Source organism: Gopherus flavomarginatus, chromosome 1 (assembly GCF_025201925.1).
Source record: "Gopherus flavomarginatus isolate rGopFla2 chromosome 1, rGopFla2.mat.asm, whole genome shotgun sequence".
NCBI lineage: Eukaryota > Metazoa > Chordata > Testudines > Testudinidae > Gopherus > Gopherus flavomarginatus.
The window spans coordinates 49994505-50019971 of NC_066617.1; the positions used below are offsets into that span (position 1 = coordinate 49994505).

The 25467-nt window shown below is 41.1% G+C and overlaps 1 protein-coding gene and 1 long non-coding RNA gene across 8 annotated transcripts in view; one reads left to right on the forward strand and one right to left on the reverse strand.

Annotated features, from left to right (window-relative positions):
• ST7 (suppression of tumorigenicity 7) overlaps positions 1-25467 on the reverse strand; it is a 235557-nt gene that overhangs the window by 127771 nt on the left and 82319 nt on the right. The window contains exon 1 of one of the 6 annotated variants that reach the window (XM_050936221.1): positions 22132-22155. The exons of the other annotated variants lie outside the window; for them this stretch is intronic. The gene's annotated coding sequence lies outside the window, so the exon portion shown is untranslated. Of the gene's footprint in view, positions 1-22131; positions 22156-25467 lie in introns of those variants that run through there. 6 annotated transcript variants of the gene reach the window in all.
• LOC127042912 (uncharacterized) lies at positions 1793-11588 on the forward strand. 2 transcript variants are annotated; one of them, XR_007772098.1, is made up of 3 exons: positions 1793-2322; positions 5195-5372; positions 9395-11588. It is a non-coding gene; the product is annotated as an uncharacterized LOC127042912 (long non-coding RNA). The 2 variants fall into 2 exon arrangements; XR_007772099.1 differs by having other exon boundaries at positions 10407-11588.

Below are 25467 nucleotides of genomic sequence, written 5' to 3' on the forward strand. Positions count from 1 at the left end.
GCTATCCTACTCCTGTGACAGGGAGAACGAGGGGGCAGGCACAAAGTATTCCTGTTGCCAAAGCTTAGTGAAATGGTTTAGAGAAACGGGGAAGGAGCCTGAGATTTCTCCTCTCATGTACCCCTCCCAGCCCCAACTGTGTGGTAACCTACTATCTGGCTGAGAACTAGAGCTGGTTAGGGCATTTTCCATCCCTCCAAAAAAAAAATGTTGATGAAAACAAAACATTTTTCATTGCTGTTGAATTTTTTCTATAAAATGTTTCAGGTATTCATCATAAAAACAAACACTGAAAATTGTTTAGTTTTCAGCAACCAAAAACTGAAAACTTTCCGCTAGTCAGACACAAATTTTGGTTTAACTGAAAAGTGTCACCTGTCTGGTCCAAATTTTTCAGTTGCCAAAAAATTAGAATATTTTTTTGTTGTTGTTGTAAAAACAAAAATCTACAAATTTTGTCAAAAACAGATATTCCGAAACAGAAAATGTCTGTTTTGACGGAAAAGCCATTTTTGTAATATAAATAAATAAATAAATATTTTAAAAAATCAAATGAAAAATATTGATCCACTCAACTGTCAACATCAAAGTGGCACCTAAGATAGGCTGTGCATGAGCAATATTAGGCGTCTCCTTGCACTGGCTGAGCAGAATGTGTTTGTAGCATTCCCTGCTCTTGTTCAAGGAATCTATGTTCTAACCTCAAGAATATTCCTGCATCCAGCTTCTATATTTTAGGAATTGAAAAGATGCTGTTCACCTTGGTATCTAAGAAATAGTGAGATGATTGTGAACAACAGTAAAATAAGAAGAGGCAGCAAGTTCATGGAGACCTGCCCAGGATGCATAGTAGCTAATGTCATTATCCTATTACTGAAAATATATCTGTGCTTCCCGCTTACATAATATCTGCTGTCTGTTATGGGGAAAATGAGTGCCACAAGGACTCCTCGTTGGTTTGGTTTTTTAGAACAGGAAAGTGCAGTAATATTTTTTCAAATTGGTGCTCTGGGTAATGTGGCATTGAAAGTAGGAAAATTATTTTTTCATCAAGTGTGATTCATTATTCCTATAATGAATGTCCCACCTTTAAGATACGCTGTTGAGACAGTCATACAGTAATTTGTACCAAATGGAAAGGTGCTACAGTATGAGGAAATCTATTACCACATTTCCTACATTTCTGGGAATTTTCAGGGAAGGTTTAGCACTAACTTTGACCATGACAATACAACACAGGTTATCTGGAGATTTCAAGGGTATCAAACACTTTTGATGATTGGGAGGTTTCTATGGTAGCTCTGCAGATATCACTGAAGTTTGCACTCGGGTCCTGATGACAATCCTGTTTTGTGTAACAGGGATATGGGTAAGTGCGGTACACATACAGGATATCTAACTGAAAACATTCCAGATTGCAATGTGCTTTAAACAAAGTGTGTTCTAATATGGCTAAATGTAAAGGTGTACATCTGGGAAAAATTATGTAGGCCACACTTACAGGATGGTGGGCTCTATCCTGGGAAACAGTGACTCGGAAAAAGACTTGGATGTAGGGGTAGATAATCAGCTGAATATGAGCTCCCACTGTGATGCAGGGGCCAAAAAGAGCTAATGAGATCCTGGGATGCATAAATAGGGAAATGTTGAACAGGAGTAAAGAGATTATTTTACCTCTATATTTGGCACTGTGTGACTGCTGGAACACTGTGTCCAATTCTGATGCCCAAAGGATGTTGACAAATTGGAGAGAAGAGTCACAAGATTGATTAAAGGATTAGAAAACCTGCCTTATGATGATAGACTCAAGGAGATCAATCTATTTAGCTTAACAAAGAGAGTGCTAGGGGATGATTTGATTACAGTCTATAGGAGACCTACATGGGGAACAAATATTTAATATTTCAATAATAATTGAATCTAGCAGAGAAATGTATAATACAACCCAATGGCTGGAAGCTGAAGCTAGATAAATTCACAGTGAAAATAAGGCATACATTTTTAACGTTTAGAGTAATTAACTGTTGGAACAATTTACCAAGGTTCATGGTGGATTCTCCAGCACTGACAATTTTAAAATCAAGATTGGATGTTTTTCTCAGAGATCTGCTCTAGGAATTATTTGTTTTGAAATTCTATGACCTGCACTACAGTCTATACAGAAAGAAATGACGGATGATCACGGTGGTCCCTTCTGGCCTTAGAATCTATGACTCTACAAAAAGATACAGTGGAAGGCTCAACAGAATACAAACTGCAAATACCTCCCTGCAAAAGTGTGGCATGAATAAATGAAACTTACAACACTGCAATCTATTTGAAGTGAGTATTCAAGTCCTGACCATCCTGGTATTGTTTTATGATTCTAACACAGTGATAATCTATATAACTAAGTCCCTAAACATCTTTGGAGGTTTAACAAGCATCCAGCAAAGGGGCCTTTATACAGTCTTAAAGACTCAGAGAGGAATGTGTTTTTATTGTTAAAATAAACTGAATAAACTCAATTCATATATAGATATAGATAGAGAGATACAGTTACATACACAGACTGGATGGGCTGGTATCATAACCTTAGTCCCAGATTTGGACCTTAGCGTCCAAAATATGGGGGTTAGCATGAAAACCTCCAAGCTTAGTTACCAGCTTGGACCTGGTACTTGCTGCCACCACCCAAAAAATTAGAGTGTTTTGGGGCACTCTGGTCCCCCTGAAAAACCTTCCCTGGGGACCCCAAGACCCAAATCCCTTGAGTCTCACAACAAAGGGAAATAATCCTTTTTCCCTTCCCCCCTCCAGGTGCTCCTGGAGAGATACACAGACACAAGCTCTGTGAATCCAAACAGAGTGACTCCCCCTCTCCGTTCCCAGTCCTGGAAACAAAAGCACTTTCCTCTTCACCCAGAGGAAATGCAAAATCAGGCTAGCAAATCCAACACACACAGATCTCCCCCTGATTTCTTCCTCCCACCAATTCCCTGGTGAGTACAGACTCAATTTCCCTGAAATTTCCCAGAAAAGAAAACTCCAACAGGTCTTAAAAGAAAGCTTTATATAAAAAAAGAAAGGAAAAATACATACAAATGGTCTCTCTGTATTTAGGTGACAAAATACAGGGTCAATTGCTTAAAAGAATATTGAATAAACAGCCTTATTCAAAAGAATACAAATCAAAGCACTCCAGCACTTATATTCATGCAAATACCAAAGAAAAGAAACCATATAACTTACTATCCGATCTCTTTGTCCTTACACTTAGAACAGAAGATTAGAAAACAGAAACTACTTCTCCAAAGCTCAGAGAAAGCAGGCAGACAGAAAACAAAGACTCAGACACACAATTCCCTCCACCCAAAGTTGAAAAAATCCGGTTTCCTGATTGGTCCTCTGGTCAGGTGCTTCAGGTGAAAGAGACATTAACCCTTAGCTATCTGTTTATGACAGCTGGGGAGATAAAAAGGAACAGGAGTTTCTTTTGTGAAGAGTGTAACATTTTTCCACCCCACAAGCTCAGCTTGCAGCAATTCCATTCGTTCTATAATTCTGCTGGATCAAACCATCTAAGCAGAACTGGGTGAGGTAGTTGTTGGGTGGGGACCTCCAACAAACACCTGCACTATTGGTGCTGCATTAAGTGAAGTTGGTGAGTCAATAACTGACATTCTTCCCTTTCGGTCAGTAATGGAGTTAGGGGGCACCGATTCTTCAGTCCTGATTACCCGTGGTCACCAAAATCCCACCAACTTAAAATCCAGCTCATTTTAATAATGAGTGAAAAGTGGTATCCCTGCCCTCCAGCCAAGTTTTTGGTTTTTGCATTAATCACATATTCCCATTTTTAAAAATCTTTAATTCTCACCTGTTGTTGTGTGAAAGACTCACAGGAACAACAGGGGACACTAACTGACTGTGCTAGGGGATCAGTGAAACTGACCACACACAAAGTGCTGTCAACTGCATAAAGAAAAAAAAGTTGAACCACCAGTTTTTTTTTCAGGAGACTGTCATGATCTGTCCCAAAAGGTGACGTTTGAGCCTTATTTCTCATGATTAGTGAGTCCTTATGGAGAAGGATAAACAGACTAAGCATCTGCTTGGAATATGCGATTCCCTCAGATAGCAGAGACACTTACTGTGCCCATCTTTCAGAGGGCTTAATCCATAACAGCATGACAAGGGATTGAACCCCGCAGGTTTTGAGGCCACAATTAGAAGAGTCCTGTCTAGAGAGTCTGGACAGTGAAGTTTGGTCCAGACACCTGGTGATTGGTTCCTGGCAACTGAAGCAAGAGATCAGAAATGAATGGTTCTGATGACTTGCAGAAGATTTTGCAGAAGATTATCCTGAGCTAAGAACTAGTGCAGGGATAGGCAACCAGTCCTGGCCACCGGTCCAGGGGGCTCTGCATTTTAATTTAATTTTAAATTAAGCTTCTGAAACATTTTAAAAACCTTATTTATTTTACATACAACAATAGTTTAGTTATATATTATAGACTTATAGAAAGAGACCTTCTAAAAATGTTAAAACGTATTACTGGCACGCAAAACCTTAAATTAGAGTGAATAAATGAAGACTCAGCACAGCACTTCTGAAAGGTTGCCGATCCATGAACTAGTGGTTGGAGATTCCCCCGGTTCTGTCTTGCTGCCATGGACAATAAGAGGGAACTGAGGAAGGGCTGCAGCTGCCCTGCCTTTTATGCCCTCATAGGGGAGCTCATACAGGAGCATGAAGTGTAAGGTCGGGGCCTTTTTCTGCAGTAAAAACAGCAGCCTTGAGATAAGTTGCAGAGAGTCACATCTTCAGGTTCCATCTAAATTGCACCAAAACAATGTAATATTGGCCTGTTAAGAAGGCACTCCTGTCCTAATAGTACTCACCATCACCAGATAAAGAAACAGATCTTAAGACATTTAAAGAAAACTGTTTGATAACACTGTGGAAAGAAACCACTTACCAACAGTTGTGACTGTGAAATCTATACTTCTCTATTGTTTTGCCTTTATGGTCCCTACTTCTCTATTGTTTATCGCTATTGTTTCTTTCTGTTGCATAACTAATTTTGCAAGATTTGAAACAACTAAAGTGGTGGGGGTCTGACTGGTTAAAGAATTGTTTTGCAGTGTTACAACTGATTAAAGAATTGTTTCATAATAGTTTAGTAACCATGATTGGTTAACTTACAAATAGACAGGACTCAAGTTTCATTATAAAAATTGGGATCCAAGAAGAAATGAGAGAAAACTCACTTCCAGGACCCCGCACAACTCACGATCAAAGCTGCCAGAATACTCTGCATGACGATGCCACGCAGCAACTGAAGCTCGCCTGGTCAGTAGGAGGAAGATTGCCTGCGCACTTGGGAGTGGTGAGCATTGTATGCTTAGTGTGTGTATTCTGTTTTGATAACTCTTAATAAATAGAAGTTAAGGATATTCCTGTGTAAGGCTCTTTCACTGGGAAAAGGTCCCACAGACCCGTAGAGCCCTGCGTCCACCAGGAAGGGGTGTTAGCCCTGAGCCCTCGAAGGGGTAAAGCTGGGTGTCTTACTTCCTGAGTATCAAAAGAGAAGGTAGGAGGTGAGAGTCCTAAATTGTGCAGGTAACAGAAGAGGCTCAGGACATATATGTTGCCCTGCTAGGCATTGCTAGTAAAAAAAAAACCCTGGCCTTGCACTCGAGGCATATGTGCATCTCCAGTGGGCTCCACACAGACAACGCACTCAAAGAACCTGCATTTCCCATTGTAAGAAGGTTATTAACCAGAAGCCCCATGGCAAGTGCCAACTTGAGTAATTACATTCTGCCTACCTACATTCCACCAGCAAGTTCAATGGGATAAGGCATACTTCACTTCAGTCCTAAAACTGTAGAGTAACGTTACTGCATTTCACCCCCGAGATGGCTGCATTTCAGTGATGGATGAAATGATCTTTTGATGTAGGCCCCAATCCTGCAATAAGCTCTATGTGAGTGGATTCCTGTGCCTACATGGGAGCTCACTGCAGGACCAGGGCCATCATCCTTAGGCCACGTCTACACTACAGGATAAATTCAAATTAGCTTAAACCGATTTTATAAAACAGATATTATAAAGTCGATTGTGCGCGTCCACACTAGGCACATTAATTCGGTGGTGTGCGTCCGTGGTCCGAGGCTAGCGTCAATTTCTGGAGCGGTGCACTGTGGGTAGCTACTGTAAAATAATGAGGCCAATAACGTCAATTTGCGTCCACACTAACTCTAATCCGATATAGTAATATCGATTTTAGCGTTACTCATCTCGTTTTGTAGGAGTACAAAAATCGATTTTAAGAGCCCTTTAAATCAATATAAAGAGCAGTGTAGTGTGGACAAGTGCAGCGTTAAATCGATTTAACGCTGTTAAAATCGGTTTAACAGCGTAGTGTAGACCAGGCCTTAAAGTGCATTGGGATAAAAAAGCCCTGCCTAAATACTGGAACATTATTATCACATGAGGGAGGGAAAAATATATGAAGTGCACTTCCTCATTGCATAATTTAAATTATATGGGGCAGGGGCTGCTAAAAACATTAACAATAAAGATTTTGATTTAGCTTTCTGATTTAGACTTTAGTAATCTTCCAGAGGAAAAGGCAGCTGAATACATATAGTATTTTGCTTACTGACTATTTGATGCTTTTGTTCTAAAAATAAATCCTGGTTAAATTCAGGAGAGGGTTGAGTGCAATACTGACTGTCCTGTTCAATTTTCCTTTTCTTTTTAAAAAATTATTGAATGCGTTCGGAGGCAGACGACATTTTGAATGCAAGAAGGAACAGAAAGCACCTAAACACCCACTGAACAAGAGGACACCTAAATAGGGCTGCCTCAGCACACACAGAATTCTCACTCGGCTTGCAGCAAATGTCAATGTTCTGAGAAACGCTGCACAAATGTGCTAATCCAAGCACTTAATATTATCCACCAATTATTCTTTCAGCTTTTCTCTCTCTCCTTCTCTAACTGAATAGCTTGGATACAGAAATGAAACATGCAATGCCATAGTAGTTAAGCAAACAGGGCACTGGCAGTAGGTAAGGTGAGAGTCATGTGCCATGAATATAAATGTTATAGGACTAATTATAACCAGTATTTCTGTACATACCACCTGTTACAAATCAAGCAGTGGGGAGATGTTCTGCATGGCATTCCATACCAGGCTGCAGATAATTGATTACAGCTGAAGCACAGGTCTTGCAGTGTGGAAAACTGATTTTTTTAGAATGTTTCTGTGAGATTAGCAACTTGATGCCTGTCGTTCTTGCACTGGTTGTTGGAAATATTCAGTAAATACGATATGGGGCAGAGAGGTCAGCATTCCACCGTAATGTCTGATTAGCAATAAGCATTTGCACTTCTATAGTATCTTCCATTTAGGATCGCAAAGAGCTTACCAACACTAATGGCTGTATGGGTGAGCAGGGAACATAAGTGGGAGTAAAACTTGCCCACATGCTCCTGTGCAGCCTCCCTGGACCCTGCCTTGAGCAGCTGTGGGAACTCAGAGCTTCTTAAAAATCAGGCCCACAAGGCCTCAAATTGGGTGCCTAAAGTTAGTGCACACTTTTGAAAATTTGCCCAGTCATACAGTGAGTTAGTGGCAGAGATTGGATTAAAACCCAGGAGAACTGACTTCCAGTCCCTAGAGGCCTGATTTTCATAAGCACTGAGCACCCACAACACTGAGCAAAGCTAATGGGAGCTGCAGGTGCCCATCAGTTCAGAAAATGGGTCATAGAAGGTAGTAGCAGAAAAACAGCAGGTCAGAGAACCTCTTCTTTGGTTGTACTGCAGAAGGCCCCCATCAGCCTGTTTGAATCTGCCCCTGCTAGTGACCACTTATAGTAAAAACTGACCTGGGATTTCCACTATAATCCCTCTTCTTCTCCTGCCCTTGGTGTTTACTAATTCAGAACATTCTGAAAAATTCTCTTTGAGGCTAAAACTTCCCACCTGTGGTCTTAGCACAGAGGTGAATGTTTCTGGGAAGTCCGGGGGAAAAACCCTTCAGTTATTTTTAAAAGCGGAGAACCCCCACCTCTCTCTCTCTCACACACACACACTTTTCCCAAAATAACTGTTCAGAGGTTCCTGTCCTAATGGGCCCTTCTGAAATGCCAATATGAAAGCAAACCCTAAGAGTATGGCTGAATGCTTTTCAGCCTGCCAGTCTGCTCAGAAATACTGGGACTTTTAAACTTGCTAAGTGTGTCTAAGTGCTCTGCATTCAAGCATTTAAATGACCAACAAAACCATTATTGCTCATTACTCAAAGCACAGAAATAGCAACAAAAGGAGAGTTTACTTTCCACCTAGGAGATGCTATTAAAAAGACCGATACTTCGATAAGCACCCAGTGAGGTAACATGGGTTCTGGAAAGGGAGGTGAGAGATCTGGGCTCTATTCCCAGCTTCAGCATTGACCTGCTGTGTGATCTCAGGCAAGTCCATCTGCCATTCTGTGACTCAGTTTCCCTGTCTGCAAAATGAGAACAATACTTAGCTCCATTCCCCAAGCTCCTAACAAGGAAGGTAACTATTATTATAACATCAGCAAAAAAAAGGAAGCTCTGGGCTTGTTTGTGCACCTTGACTGCATTTTCATAAAACCTGGAGAGGGAAAATCTTCCAGTATTACCTCTTCTAATCCCAAGAAGAGGAATGTCATAGTGTAAAACAGAAAACAGCTGATTGTATTCAGACTGATATTTCAATCAGCACTTCTAAATAGACAATTCCTATCAAGGTACCCAAGTGGGAGGATAGCCTATACCAGGGATCGGCAACCTTTGGCACGCGGATCGCCAGGGTAAGCACCCTAGTGGGCCGGGCCTGTTTGTTTAGCTGCCGTGTCTACAGGCGTCTTCCACTGGCTGCAGTTCACCGTTCTGGGCCAATGGGGGCAGCGGGAAGTGGCAGCCAGCACATCCCTTGGCCCGTGCCACTTCCCACAGCTCCCATTGGCCTGGAGCAGTGAACTGCTGTCAGTGGGAGCCACGATCGGCCAAACCTGTGGACACGACAGGTAAACAAACTGGCCCTGCCTGCCAGGGTGCTTACCCTGGCGATCCGTGTGCCAAAGGTTGCTGATCCCTGTTCTATCCCATGGTGTTCTATGAGAAAAGCTTGCTGGTCTGGGTTAAGTTAGGAGGAGGAAAGAGGAACTAGAGGACATGTGAAGGTGATTCGGGTGGAAACCTGCTTTGAAAACTGCTAACACCATTTTCCAGGCCTAAAGAGCCCTGAAGAGAAAGAACAGTAAAATCTACCTGTAACAAACTATACAGGGTTTGGGTCTCTTTCAAAGGGCCAATACACCCTATTACACTATCTTACTACTCACTGTTGTTTAATTTTTTTAAAAAGCTGAAACTAGACTTGGGAAGGAAGCTCTCATTAGTCTGAGGTCCAAAAAGGAGATGCACTATCAAGGAGAAATGGAGATGGTGAAAGAGCTACTCAGATTGCATGTGACTTTTTTTCCCCCCCCACCTGGCAGAGAATTGCAATGGAGCAGGCGGATCCCAGTGTGAGCACTGAACATGAGCAGTGTCATCAGCAGGGAGAAAATACTGCTAAAGATCTTCAGCTTGCTAAAGTCATGCTGCCTGGAAGGAACTTAACCTGGAAGAGCCCAAGGGAAGAGTGTGAGATCTGTATATGGGCTAAGGCTCACAAGAGAGCTACAGCAGAGAGAATGCCAGTGTCGACAGCAGAAGCCAAAGGCAGTCAGATGAGATGCTTTGCAGGCTTAAAACAGAATCAAGAGATGATTACTGTTTTATAGCTATATTCAAAATATGTTTAGCTGACATGTAATGTGGAAAGATTTGCTTACTCCTGCAAACACGCACTGATAAGAGAAAAAAATTGCATTCATTCCTTCCAAAGATTACCCATGATTCATTTTTCTCCCCAGTAATTTTTCCTTGCTTAAATCTTTGCATGATCAGGGCCTTGCTTTCTAAACTAATTAAATACATTCTTCCATTTTCTACTTTGACAGCTTTAGCTAAGTGCATATGCCAGGAAAATGAATCTCTTCAATCAGAAACTCCTGCAAGGGTTTTGTAGACTTCTCCAAAATGTTGGTTTTAGTCTGCTGAGAAATCATCTGTACAAACTATTTCAGTCTTGTTGCTACTGGAAGTGCACTAAGGATTATTATCTAAATAATAGGGAGTCATTAGCTCTTCCCTCAAGCAGGTTTTTTCACCTGGGAGTTTTCCCAGCTTAATTTAATAGTCTTGAATAGTTTGTGCTGCAAACCCCAGCTAGAAGTCTAACAGTAGTTTTGAATCTATCTTGTTCTCCGAGATTCTAAATTATTTATTGATTTTCAAAAATTATATACACTTTTTCATTTTATGTTTTACAGAGAGGAAATGATGCTACAAAGGAAAAACAGAAACACAAACAAAAATCACTTCTAGGAAGCTTATTTACAGGGACAGAATATGAATTAGGAAAGACAAACTGCATACTATCTTCTGTGCAAACGTTACCAAGGCTGAAACTTTGATACCACTCAGCAGAGAGGTAAAGCCAAACACATCTGCATATGTTTGGGTGCCAGGATCTCACACAATGAAAATGTAGCAATTTTTTTTGACACATTGAAAATGGCAAATGTATATGAATAGTGTCCACTCAATGTGTGTTGCAGGGGAAGGTAGAGGGTAAAATGAATGACACTGAGGCTAAACTGCAGATACACATATAGCACAGAAATGCCGTGAATAATTTAAACACAACATCCTTCCAAGTTACAGCAGTCTGACTGCATGGATTTGAGGCAGTGGGGGGAAAGTCACACTTCCCTCAAAGAAACCTAATCAAATCTGTGGTGCACCAAGGACCAGCAGCAGAGATGGTAAGGAGCGGCCGCCTCACTAAAGTGTCCAGATAAGTCCTCAATGTTATATGTGTTTGGGACTCACCAACAAGCAGATGCACAGGTTCATTTGGTTGGAAATTAAAGTGACATGATTCTTTTTTGTGAAATTTTATTTTTATAGTATCAAGTGATTTCCTCCAGATCCCTATGGAGGAGCTTGAATCAAGAAAACCAGCCCCCTGGGGTTCTTGTCTTATAGTCATTACTTTCTAGTTTTGTTTTAGCGTCCCCCCCGACTCTCTTCCTCTTGCTCTCTGAATAGATAAATCTATTTTCCTTGCTACTGTATCCAATTCTTAATACCATGTTTAGCACCAAACAGCTGAGTGAGCGTGGCAAAGAAGGCACTCCAGGCTTTGCTCCCAAATGGACTGATTTAGATGTTCTGTAATAGCCTGTTTGTTGAAAACTGAATCATCTCGTACATACTAGGCCATTTGTCTACTAAAACCCACAAATGTGTACCTACTTCTCTCCTTATGGCAAATCTATAATGTGTAAGTTATATGAATGAGTTCTATTTTCCAAGCACAAAATCCTTGAACATACCGTAACCGTTTTCTCTTTCTCCAATACTTCACGGTTTTTTATGGCTCTTCTCGCCTGAGTCTCTGTGACGTAAACCCACTTGCTTTCGTCCATTAAAGTTCCTTCCACAACTCTGCCCTGCATTCTAAATTATTCATTCTGGCTGCCATCTGCTTCAATTTAGATTCACTTCTCAATGTAATTTAAAAAACAGAACAGAGTGAAGATATTCTCCTATTCTACCTAAATGTAACATGCACCGCTACAGGAAAACATAGGACTACAATGAAAAATTTCTGTATGTATTTTAGAACCAAAAACAGAAGAAAAGAGCCTCCATTTCATAACAATTCATTATCAGCTGCCCTGATGCCTTACATGGCATAAGAGTCCTTTCTCTATATGTGAAAATCATATAGAAAACTATGGGCTAAATCAGGGGTTCTCAGATTGGGGGTTGGGATCCCTCAGAGGGTCATGAGGTTATCACACGGGGGGTCACGAACTGTTAGCCTCCACCCTAAACCCTGCTTTGCCTCCAGCATTTATAATGGTGTTAAATATACAAAGAAGTGTTTTTAATTCATAAGATGTGTGTGGGGGGGGGTTGCACGCAGAGGATTGCTATGTGAAAGGGGTCACCAGTACAAATGTTTGAGAACCACTGAGCTAAATGAACAGTTAGCACAGGTAGGGACAACTCCATGTACCCGCCTGTGGCTTGATACCATGATTTCAAATAGAGAAGCTGCAAAAGTAGGTGAACTCTTAACAGACACTGATCTTGATTTCATGTAAATAGCCTTATCATTTACAGAATAAAAAAGACAAATCATGATACAGACACAGAATAATTCATTGTTTCTCAACGGAATATGTTTCAAAGCTGCTCCTAACATGAAGTTTCCTTTGATTCCTCACAAAAGACAAGAAATGAACTAGAGCAAGCAGTGAGATGAATGGTTAGATTTTATTTTCGGGGTGAGGGAGGGAGCTGTTTTCTTTGTTTTAAGGAGAAAGAAAAACTGCCACTATTTAAACATGCAGGGAAATAATTGCTCTAGTGCAAAAGGAAAATGTGTAATTGATTTCTCAAAGGCTTGGTTGGCTTCACACTCAGGGCTGCTTAACTGGTTACTGAACAGCAACGGGGACATGGAAGGAAAGAGCAGCTGTTCCAGCCAATCATTCAGAGGAGTCACTACACATTGCAAACCCTGTCTTTAAAACTAAAATAATAGGGATCACTGAGAAGTAGAATTAAGAAACAATAATTAAAAATGACACGGCTGACATTGACTTTCTAGTCCTGGATGTTAGAAAGCATAGTCACTCCCTGCAGCAGTTACCAGTAACAGCCAATTAACCCAAGAATGAGACAGCCTAGGCAGTGCTGCAAGCAAAGTGGTTTTTTTAAAAAAGGGCAATATTTTATGGTCTCATGTCAATGAGCTCTGGAGACATGTTAAAGGTTAATAGGAACAGAAAAATCACGTGACTGATAAAAAGTTAGTAGCATTGAACACCATCTTTTTATTTGCTTTCACTTATTCCAGATACATGGTGTTTAGAGATGTATTCCTTCTTTGTTTAGTCCTGTCGTAGAGTTTTCAAATGGGCATTACCTTTCCAAGGGTAACCGTTTTCATCAAACTGTAACAAGAACATTTCTGCAGCCCAGCAACATGTGATTTAGCTTCTCAGCTGTGCTGGACAGAATCTGGGAGTAACTGGAACCTGTTCTTTCATTAGAAAGCAGGACTGAGAGGTGGGGACGGGGGGGGAGAGAAGGGACTGGAGGTCCAATTCTGGTACCCTGACCTACGTTGTATAGGGTCTTTGTCCCCATGTAGTCGTTCACTTCAGAGAGATAACCTGTGGAGTAAGGTCTCAGACTCCAGACACCAGAATCCAGCCCTCAGAACACACAACTGCACTGAAAGAGTTCATTTTGTAAACAACATGGTGATAAGAGAACTGCTGCACGTTATGTAAGTTAATTTTTTCGCATGTGATTCAATGAATGAAACACAGCACGGTTTATACTAAACCATTTTCTAACCCCAAAAGATTGATAATTAAAACTTTTTTTTTAAATGACATTCATCCCTTATCACTGTCAGTCCCTCCCACTCCCCTGCCTTCTTTAATACAATACTCTTGGGGATGCAGTCGAGGGCAGTCATGGTGACACAGTTTCCTGGCTGATGAGTGTTAAGACAGACCCTGGAGAACAGATTTTCAGCACAGGGATTTAGCTATACAATTCCAATTAATGGTAACGACAGCTGAGCAGCCAAATCCTTGTGCCCAGCACGGAACAATGTTAGTTTAAGCTCGGGGTTCCCATTTTATGTTGTTTGCTTGTTTTAATTCAAACCAACAGAACACTGAGAGCTGCTACAAGGTAAAAATACAGGCCCATCTTACAAGCACTTACAAATATTGGTTACTTTATACATGTGAGAAACTGTTTTCACGATCAAAGCCATATTTTGGTGTTAGTTTAAATAAGTCAAACTTCCCTGAAGAGTAGCATCAGTGAATGCACAATGACTTACTATACTTTGCCAGGTTAACGGACATTGTCATCTTAAAAATCATACCGCTGTTTGAAGAGCTTTTACTTGCTGTACTATTTTGTGCAAGTAACCCCTATGATAACTATAAATGAAGACCGAAGCCTTTATTTTTCATTAGCTTTTTCAGTCTGTTTCCTTTGCGCATCTACAATTCACAGTCTATAGCCAGTTTCAATGTTTCCTCCTAGTCTGCAGATCAGTTTCCCCTGTTTGTTTGGGTCTTTCATACAGCAACAGAGGAGATAAAGCCTAATTGTAAGACATCAAGAGTTAGAAGGGGCACTCGTGGGCAGGGGTAGGACCCGCTACTATGTTTCACTATTTTCTAAGCTGACTAGATTTCAAATGAACAGTATCCCCATAAGGGTCCAATTTTGTTCCCTTTGAAATCAGTGTCAAACCATGGGCTTAAAATGGGGTCAGAATTGGGCTCTAAGATTGGGCTTCTGAGGGGCTGAACACCCTCAACTCCCCCTGACATCAGTGGCAGAGGGTATTCAGTACCTTGCAGGATCAGACCTTAGATGCCTAAAAAAATACGATAGCCCAGTAGTTCTCCAAAGTTTCCATTCTCCAGGCCTCTTCTAGAAGTGAGGAATTTTCATGTACCTCACTCCTTATCCAACCCCTATTCGTTCATCTTGGCTTGGGACTCACAGGGGTTAAAACTGTGGACAATTAGAAACTAGGAAAGGTTTTGCAGCTATTTGTGGTTACAGAGGCCACCGTGTGAAAATTACTGCTGCGTTGCTAGTCATTCAGCATTTGAAACTGAATTACAGGGCACCAGGCTGTAAAACACATAATCACAGGAGCACTTTTTGACTGATGTTATTAATACCATGCCATACTTTGCACTTCTAAAACACTTTCCATCTTAAGCTCTCCAAGCACTTCACAAATATTAATTAAACCTCTTACCAACTTGAGATCCAGTACTATTATGTCTATTTTGAAATAAAGACACAGAGAGGTTAAGTGACAAGTTGGGAGTAAAAGCCTGAACTTCTGACTTCCAGGTCTGAGGTTTAGATTATTTTATTTTCTAACTTTACACATCAAAACAAGAGTTTCAAGTTTGGTTGGAAACTTGAAATGTTGGATTCACAGCAGCAGCCAGGACGCTTCCTAATGACAGTGGTTTCGGTGTTACAAGTCCAATAACTATTGGTAATTTATAAAAGGCACTTTACCAGGAAAGGCAGGGAAAGCAATATATGCCTTGCAAGTGAGTCTGGCAAACTCTTGGGAATCACTGGATATGCCTGATATGTATGGGGTTTTTTTTCTTTCACTTCATCATACTACATGAAATATTGATGCAAAACAGAATGCATTATTTGTTCACTGGGACTGAAGCACATGGATAGCTTGTATTTTTATCACAAGACAAGAATAGAAACAACACAGGGGAATGGATGGAACTCACTAATGCTTGCCAACCAAAACTTCTCACTGCTTGCTTGATTACTGCCTTCTTTTTTCATTTGAAGTCCATTTTAAATCTGTTTTTAACTCTTACCTCCCTACCTCCCATACTTCTACTGGTTCATGTGATTGGTGGCACCTTACCTGATACAAAGGAATGAGATTCAAAAAGCAAAGCAGATGTCAGTGCCTGCATAGACTGGGCACAGTCCGGGTAGTATGAGTAGACCAGGTAGACCGGAAAGTATGAATAGTTCTGATCACGACTTCTCCCGAGGGCACTTTTTCCAATTAAACTTTGTTCTCTCAATGTACTGCTGACTTTCCTACATGAATAATAATACTGCTTGGCATTTAGAATGCTTCTCCTAGCACTTTACAAAGGGTGTTTGCACCAACATCCCCAGTTTAGAGAAAGAAACTGATACATGGAAAAGGACTTGCAAACACTGAATTGGTGGCTGATCTAGGAGTAGAAACCAGGGGTGAAATCCTAGCCCCACTGATGTCAAGGGGAGTTTTGCCATTCATTTCAAAGGGGCCAGGATTTCACCCCATGTCTGCTGATTCCAAGTCTGCCGTTAGCCCAATTTCCTTGACTATGATTGTATAGTATTTACAAGATAATCCTCATACTAGGTAATGCCATTTCACCAATCTCATTTTTGGTATTGTGTTATCATTTAGATGTAAGGTATGCATCAGGGTAATTAAACGGTTCCAGCCGAATACACAGTTGTTGGATTCTATCTTTTTCTCTCGCACAGCAATTACGATTAGCGGTTTAGTATACACATCAACACAAAAGAGAACATCATCCAAGAACTGCTGCGTGACAGTAATAATCCTCTAGCACCCATACACAGAGAATTGAGAGCCAAACCTGTTTCAGAACTGATGCCATTGTTTATCATCTTGTTTAATTCTGTTTGATTTTAAAGCACTGCTCCAGCAGTATATTTTACTGATTAAATTGTCATCTTAAAAAAATCATTTGCTGAACTAATTAATTATCTGTGTATTTTGCTGCCTTTTCCAAACCATTATTTATCACATTGCAATGGCAGGGAACTGGCCACTCACCTCATAGTTTTTTCCAAGGCACCTTATTAAAAGTGAGAGCTCCATGCTCAGAGAATCATAGGACTGGAAGGGACCTTGAGAGGTCATCTAGTCCAGTCACTTGCACTCATGGCAGGACTAAGTATTATCTAGACCACCCCTGAGAGGTGTTTGTCTAACTTGCTCTTAAAAATCTCCAATGATGGAGATTCCACAACCTCCCTAGGCAATTTATTCCAGTGCTTAACCACCCTGACAGTTAGGAAGTTTTTCCTAATATCTAACCTAAACCGCCCTTACTGCAATTTAAGCCCATTGCTTCTTGTCCTGTCCTCAGAGGTTAAGAACAATTTTTCTCCCTCCTCCTTGTAACAACCTTTTACATTCCTGAAAATTGTTATCATGTCCCTCCTCAGTCTTCTCTTCTCCAGACTAAACAAACTCAATTTTTTTCAATCTTCCCTCATAGGTCATATTTTCTAATCATTTTTATTGCTCTTCTTTGGACTTCCACCAATTTTTCCACATCTTTCCTGAAATGTGGTGTCCAGAAAATGGACACAATACTCCAGTTGAGGCCTAATCAGCATGGAGTACAGCTGAAGAAGTTACTTCTCAGGTCTTACAACACTCCTGCTAATACATCCCAGAATGATGTTCATTTTTTTTGCAACCATGTTACACTGTAGACTCATATTTAGCTTGTGATCCACTATGACCCCCAGATCCCTTTCCGCAGTACTCCTTCCTAGGCACTCATTTCCCATTTTGTATGTGTGCAACTGATTTTTCCTTCCTAAATGGAGTACTTTGCATTTGGCCTTATTGAATTTCATCATATTTACTTCAGACCATTTCTCCAGTTTGTACAGATCATTTTGAATTATAATCCTATCCTCCAAAGCACCCGCAACCCCACCCAGCTTGGTATCATCCGCAAACTTGGCTCCTTTGTTGTAGTGAGCTGCATGTCTACCTTGGTGGTCTCTTAAATGCTTCTGCGTACAGTCCATTGTTCCTCCACTGGGCTGCAGCAGACTACCCCTCATGGGAAGCACAGTCCTAGTTCTCTAGCCCATGGGTCCCTGTACTGAGCTATCCAGTCCCTTGGAAAGTGAATTACAATGGTCCAACAATGCCAGGTAGCGATCCCTTTCTCTCTGTTTTGCCTTTGCCATCAGTCACTTGCCTGTTTTTACTGCTGATTCTGCCTTCCCAACGCTTTGTGGGCTCCCAAGGAACACGTCTTGTGCTCAAATTCTCATTTGGCACTGAAATGTTTGAACTGTGCTGCCACGTACTGTGGCCTATTGTCTGAGCTCAGAACGTCAGGTATGCCTTATCTTACAAAAAGCACTCTCACTTTGGCTATGTCTACACTTGCAGAGTTTTTGCACTGTCAGTTTCAATGGTGATAGTGAACTGGTGAAAGAAAAGCACTGGTTTGTGTACTCACTTACTTCCACAGGCATCAGAGGGTGTTTGCATTTGCAGCACTTCCATGGTGGATGAGAGCAGTACACTGAGGGCAGCTATCCCACAGTGCAGCTCTCTCCATTTTGATGATAGGTCTTGTCGGACAGGGGTGGTGACCGTGGGGCATCTTTGGTCCCTGCACAGCCTCCTCTTCCCAAACACTAATCAGCTCCAGTAGCTCAGCATTGCTCCAAGCAGGGGATTGTTTGCTCCATGGAGCAGGCATTGTCACCTGGCCAGATGATAAGTGAGTACTTGCCAAGAAAACAAGAAGGAGAGTTTCAAAGTTCCCTGGACTTTAGAGCAGGAGGGGTGGATATCTGTTTATCTGGCCAGAGTGGTCACCTAGGTACTGTGGGATATCCTGCAGAGGCTAAATGCTCTGTAAACGGGAAGAACATGTGCTGCAAAAGCATCACCGGTAAGCGTTATACGCCTCTCGTGGAGGTGGTTTTCTTTCACCGCAAAGTCACTGGCAAGTGTAGACGCTCCCATGGTTTTTGCACAAAAAAGGTACTTTTTTCCGCTTTAAATGGCAAGTGTAGTCATGCCCTTAGCAGATCACAGTTCTTGCCTTAGAGTCCTCCAGGTAGTCTACCTTCCAGAAACTGAAGTAGTAATCTACTATGACCATGTAGTTCCCATCAATAAAAGAGTACAGATCAGTTGCAACTTTTTCCAAGGTCGGGACTTCAGGAGGCTGTCAAGTCTCATGCTGTTGTTGATCACTATACCTTTTACACACCTCCTACAGTTCCATAGGTGCTCTCGGTTGGGCACTGCCCAGTAGATACACTACCTGGCTCATCTCAGGAATGCACAGATGTGACGTGTGTATCCGTATCATCATATCAGCTCTTAAATCTGCTGGGATTATGCTTGATGCCCTTTACTCAAAATCGTGTTTTGCACACACAGTTCATCCCTCACCGAGCTGCAGGGGGTAACTTCCTGTTGCACTTGTTCCTTGCGATCTGGCCAACCCTAGAGTACAAATCGTTTTACTGCCTGTAGCACCCGTCCTGTTCTGCGCTTTGTTGGATTGCCTGGAGCTGCGTATAGAAATGTGACGGTACTGAAGCATGCTGACAGACTACTTCCTGCTCAGTGTATGTCACCAGTGGTGACTTTCCTGGGCAGTACCATATCCTCACGTCATAGTGCTGGACTCTCCGTAACATGTGTTGTAGTCACTCAGGTGCACCCAGCAGTGGCTTCTTCATGATGTTTTCTAACCGTTTGTGATCAGACTGCACATCCACCTGGTGCCCAAAAGTGAACGGATGCAATTATTGCATTCCAAAGAGCACAAACAGGAGCTCCTTTTGTATCTGAGCATATCCCTTTCTGTGCCTGCCAGGGCTCTGTTAGCAAATGCTGTGGGCTGCTGGCTTTGCCTCAGTGCTGCTCCTAGGCCTCCTTCTGCGGCATCACACTGTAGCACTCACTTCTCCACACGACTGGTGCCTTGTTTATGATTTTCTTTACTCTTTTAACTACCTGCTCCTGGTCTCTGACCATTCCCACACTGCATCATGGGATATGAGCTGTCTCAAGGTTCCATAGGCTTTTGATAGGTGTGGGCAGAATCTGGAACGTTGACAATCCTTATAAACTGCTGCACTCCCTTCACATGCTTTGGTCTGGGCATTTCCTTAATGGCTTCCAATTTCTTGGGGTCTGGCCAGAGTCCCTAAGTTTTCCTCACTTCAGCTTGTCTGCGTTCAGCCTCATATGCCATTCCTTCTGGTACCTGTTTGGAGTGGGGTCATAGCTTGATATCAGGGTCTTGCATTGCCTCTTCCTTATCATCTCTTTCACTTACAACAAGAACCGCATCAGCTACAATCTTCCTATTGGGGAATCCCTCTAGTGCCTGGTTCAGTTTACAGTGGAACACCTCTGGGGCTGGGCTTATGCCCCTAGGCATTCATATGCAGCCAGTGGTGCAAGTAGAGCAGTATGGTCCGGTATGCCAGGACACCATACTGGAAAGTCACAGGAGCAGAACATGGGACCGCCCTCCAGCGCAGCTGTACCACCCCCAGCCCTTCCACGCAGCTGCGTCTCCTGTCTGGGTTCTGTACAGCTCCGCCAGAGGATGGGGCTGGGGACAGTACAGCCAGGGACGGCAGAGCTGCCAGCATGTTCTGCTCCTTTTGCTGCTGCAGTTCCAGAGAGCCCTGCAGTTCAGAAATCTGTATCTGGCACAGTAGGAGGACAGAGCCTCCTGGTAACGTAGGATGGGGAGGGGACAAGGACAGCGTGGGGGGCCCTGGCAGGGCAGTCACGGGGGGTCACATACCCCCCTTTAGCTAGTGTGTCCCCCCCTTTGTATCCCTCCCACGAGTCGCCTATGTGCAACGTACGGGTAAGAAATAAATTCTACTTGCACCACTCTATGAAGCACTACCTGCCCAAACGTTTGGCAATGGTTGGCAGGTGGCTGGATGGTTCATGTAGCTTAGTATGCCGGAAACCATCCTTGACACCACAAACAGTGAACAAATTTACTTTGCATAAATCAGGCAGCATGTCCTGCTCATGGGTAGCAACTTCTTTTCAATACTCTATTAAGTGCAGCTAATGCACTCCTAATGCAGCTCCTCAGTTTATCTGAAGGTTTTCTCACCACTACTAGGCTGCTGATCTACTCTGTGCTAGTTGGAATAGTGTAATGCTTTTTCTTCACAGACCTGCCAGTTCCTTCAACGGCTCCACCAGAGCTAATGGAACTCGGTGTTTCATTAGTGGTACAGGCTGCACACAGGGATCTATTTCTAATTCACTTTGCCTTCTAGGTGTCCACCTCCTTGCAAGGTGTTCTCATCTTCTCTTAGAATGCTGGGCTGACCCCATGGTGACGGTTCTCCCTCCTCTCTCATGTTGAGGATATAGTGGTGTTGTACTGCAATCAAACCCATGGCTTGGGTTTATGCTCTTTTTGCTTATTTATGATGCTGAACAAAGGCCTCAAAAGGTTTTTGGTTGTTTGTTTTTTAACAGGATTTTTTCCACTGCCCTTTTCTGGCTTTAATGCTGTACTTTTGGGAAATCTATGGGATGGTTAATTGAAAGGGACTAAAAACAAGGCATAAACTCAATGTTCTTTTCTAGCAGGTCTCTTTTAAAGTTAAAAATAATGATATTTTCTACAAATAATTCCGACTCTGTCCATTATTACTAAGCCCAGGTAAAATGTACCAGCAACTACAGCAGTCAATATTATGAAATATTATACAAGAGCAATTGCAAGTATTTGAGATGTATTAATCTTAGCACATACTGTACTACTTCTGTCATTTGTTTCCAAAGGGAACAGAGAAATGCTAAGTCAATATTTACTAAAGCTGCCTGAGTTTATAACTTTGCTGCAATCTGGAACAATATGAATTGGATATAAAAATATAGCTTACTAAATAAATTATTAACAGCAAGTTTGGATGAGCAAATATTTCTTCTAAGTTCAGTAAGTGAAAAATATGGGCCACGATTTTCAAAAGTGACTAGTGATTTTGGGAGCTCAAACTACGATACCTTAAAAGCGCCTGATTTCCAGAAAGGGATGAGGAGTGGACACACCATCAGAATATCCATCCCCTTTAAGGTTTCAGGTTGAGCACCCAACAAGTGAAGTACCAAAAATCAAAATCCAATAACTGTATGCTGCATGAAACAAAAAAGCTACTAAATCATTACACAGCCATCATCTCACAAAACCTCCTTAACAGATACATAAGTATAGACATCTTAACAAATATAATATGCTAAGAGACTTAGGGCGAAATCTTGGCTCCATTAAGTCAATGGCAAAACTCTCATTGGACTTCAGTGGGGCAAGGATTTCACCCTCAACCTTTTTATTAAAGCTCAAAGCTCATCCGAAACTTTCCAGAATTAAATGTACAGCACTGTATGATGACTATCAGAAGTAACAGTTGAGTGTTAAATCTATTGAGGCCTATATCCAAATCATATCAGGCCTGGTACGCAGAATGTCACATCCAATTTTATTTCCAAGCTGGAACCTGCACTCATCAGAGTTCCCCTGGATGAATGTCTTCAATGTCTACTTTCACTAAAAAGACACATTAAAATGTCTATTCCTGAAGGTTGTTAAGATAACTTACCAATTGTTTGCAAAGCACCATCTCCATCTGTAGCTATGATTTTTAATAATAATGCTGACACATTTTCTAGTTTTTATTCTCCAGGCTGCAAAAATTAAAGCACAGTTCAAAAGAAGTGCATTTAAAAAAGGTGATCATAAGGGGATAGCTTAGGTAACACATGGGGAATTGGTCTGGTAACTCTTCAGCGGCATAAAATACTCTGGAAGTCTCAGGATCTTGACTAACTGCAGGATTTTTGCTCCATGGAACAATAGAGATCACATGCGTCACAGAAATGATAAATCTGGACTCTGACAAGAAGTGTTCCACCCATTAATACCCTTTGCTAATCAGCACTGACTCTGTGCTTATAGGGCACAATGTACTCTAGCAAACTGACTTAGAGACGTTCCTACGACTGCTGTATATAAGTGGGGATAGGGAAAAGGTAAACACTTCTATCCTCTAGATATGAAAATTTGTTAAGTATTAGCTTGGCTGTAAAACAATGGAGTATTAAACAACCCTACTGATTTCTTTCCTTGATGGTTGGTTTTGTGACCTTTGTTGGGTTAGTTTTTTCTGTGATTTTTGTGCTGCTGTAGCATGGCATTTAGCTATAAATATAGTTATAGCATTTGTAGTTGTTTATAATTATACTGGGAAAACGGCATAACCAGTACAAGTCTTTGTCTTTTGTGAGAGGAGAGAGACTGCATTCGCAGGTCTTCTTCATATGACCTTTACTACATGACACTATTTTTCCAAGCTCATCCCCTTCCCTTTCTCCTTTTAAGCTTCTTGGCAATAATGTCCATGACTACATCTGTTGCTGCTATATCCATGGCAACATTCAGACACTCTGTTACTGGGGAGTGCTGAGCACAGAAGCCTTCTACTCCCATATAAGTCTTCAAAATCTCCTATTGGTAGTAACACATTCAGATTCCTTTGTTATATAGTTTCCTTGATCCAGCAGAAATTCTTCTCTTCCACTCCTACAACACACTACATAGGGCCCCCAAACCTATAATAGTACCTTCTGACCCAGGCTGGAAAAATAGAATTGTCACTTAAGAATGGACTTTTATTTAAAAGCCATCAGATTAAATACATGGAACCATTTTATGATGGTAAGTGGGCTCAAAGCCATGGAAAATTCCACTTCCCCTGCATCTTTCAGTGAGTATATGTAACGTTCACTATTAGAACCTTTTAATCTTCATAATATCTGTAGTAATGATAAAAAAAAAAGACAAGAGGCCAGATTCCATTCTTGGTTACACCGGAAATAAGGCACACATTTTTACCGGTGAGGATAATTAAGCTTTGGAATACCTTCCTAAGTATGGTGGTGGATTCTCCATAACTGGCATTTGTTAAATCAAGATTGGATGTTTTTCTTAAATAGCTGCTTTAGTTCAAAACACAAATTAATTCAGGGATGTCTTCTGGTCTGTGTTATACAGGAGGTCAGACTAGTTGATCACAGTGGCTCTTTCTAATTTTATAATCAGTAATCTAAACCAAACGTCAATCTAGGTTAGCTCCTCTGAAGCTTTGGATTTACATCTGTGGAACTGATGTAAATTTGGCTCACTGCATTCCAATATGTCCTACTGTTCAACATACTAATCATATTCTGCAAATCTATAAGAGGCAGGAAAACAGTAAAAAGGATAGCTATGTTGGGTGATTATAGTATAAGTAGTGACAGTACAAGGAAAGATGTAAAATGTGGCAAATGCAGCCACATTTCCTCCTATGTAGAAAGGGGAAGCTCTTTGAGCGGATGGGATCTGGTCCATTATCTCCCTTTTTACAGTAAAGTGCCAATTCTAGTATTGTAAAAAGTTCTGCAGCAAAACTAGCAGAAATTACAATGAACAATTCCAATCAATTCCATATAAAATACACCTCTACCTCGATATAACGCTGTCCTCGGGAGCCAAAAAATCTTACCGTTTTATAGGTGAAACCGCGTTATATTGAACTTGCTTTGATCCACCAGAGTGTGCAGCCCGCCCCCGCCCCCCTGCGCGGAGCGCTGCGTTACCGCGGTATATCCGTATTTGTGTTATATCAGGTAGCATTATATCAGGGTAGAACCTATACATTAAACAGAATTATAGGCACCCACCTTCAAAGGAACTTCACTATAATGGCAACTGTATGAATATGCTTTGATTCCTATGAAGATAAAAGTATTGTTCTTTTCTCAAGGAGGAAAAAAACATACAGAAGACAAATTTAAATCATGCCTAGGACAAATGTTCTATGCCTAAACAAAGATGTAGGTGGGGTCAAGGTTACATATCACCTTGAAGGATACAGCTTCTTTACTTCAAATTGTCAGGGCCATACTCCAAGTTAACCTGCTGTATAGATTCCAACAGCAGTGTTCAGCTGAATGGAGTATGGCAGCATAAGAATAAAGTGTGTTTTTCCTCAAGCCCAAATGGGGACAAATTCATCCTTGAAATAACTCCACTGAAATCAGTGAAATTATGCCAGGGATAAACTTGGCCCATTAGTCTCGGTATTAATAATCCAATGGAAAAGTGAATAATTATCAGACAGCACGACAGACATTTTTTGCCTCATTAACAGCTTTCCAGGAAGTAACTCTGACTAATTTCACTCAGGAGATATTTCTTTTCCTTAGCTCAGCTGACAAGGAAGAGGTGAGTTACAATATATTACATTTCAGGCCTATGCCTAATGCTAATATATAAAATTTATGATGTCATTTAGAACTATAATTTGAACCAAGACACTGCACACAGGGAGTTTAATGAGTTAGATTGTTTTCAAATCATTTAATGCCCAGGAAGAATGTTGTCAAAGAATGTAAAATATACATATGTTTGTTAAATGTAGGCTTAATGCATTTAAAAAATGAAAAGTATACATTTAAGACTGAAATTCATGCAATTAAAAACAAAACAAAAACATCTGTATTCACTCTTTTCTCTTGAAATAACAGAACCAAATCAATGACAAGAAGGGACTTTGTCCTTGAATATGAAAGGATAACTGTAATCAAAATATGATACACAAATAAAACATGTGTACTGATTACTCAGCTACCAAAATTTGGTGGACTTACATCTAATACATATTTGCTTGAAAAACTATTTAAGGTAGGACAGACCCCCTCTTTCCATTTAAATTTACCCAAATCTGTACACTTCACTCAGTTCTTCTCTTTATATCAGTCCATAAAAACTTTCTTTTTCTTTTAGTTTACAGTTGACCCTCTCTGAAAAGTTTTGTGATAGGATAATGTATTAAGGCAAGATATTTTATCATTTTATTTTTAAATCAAAATGCGCATTGGATCTTATTCCTGAA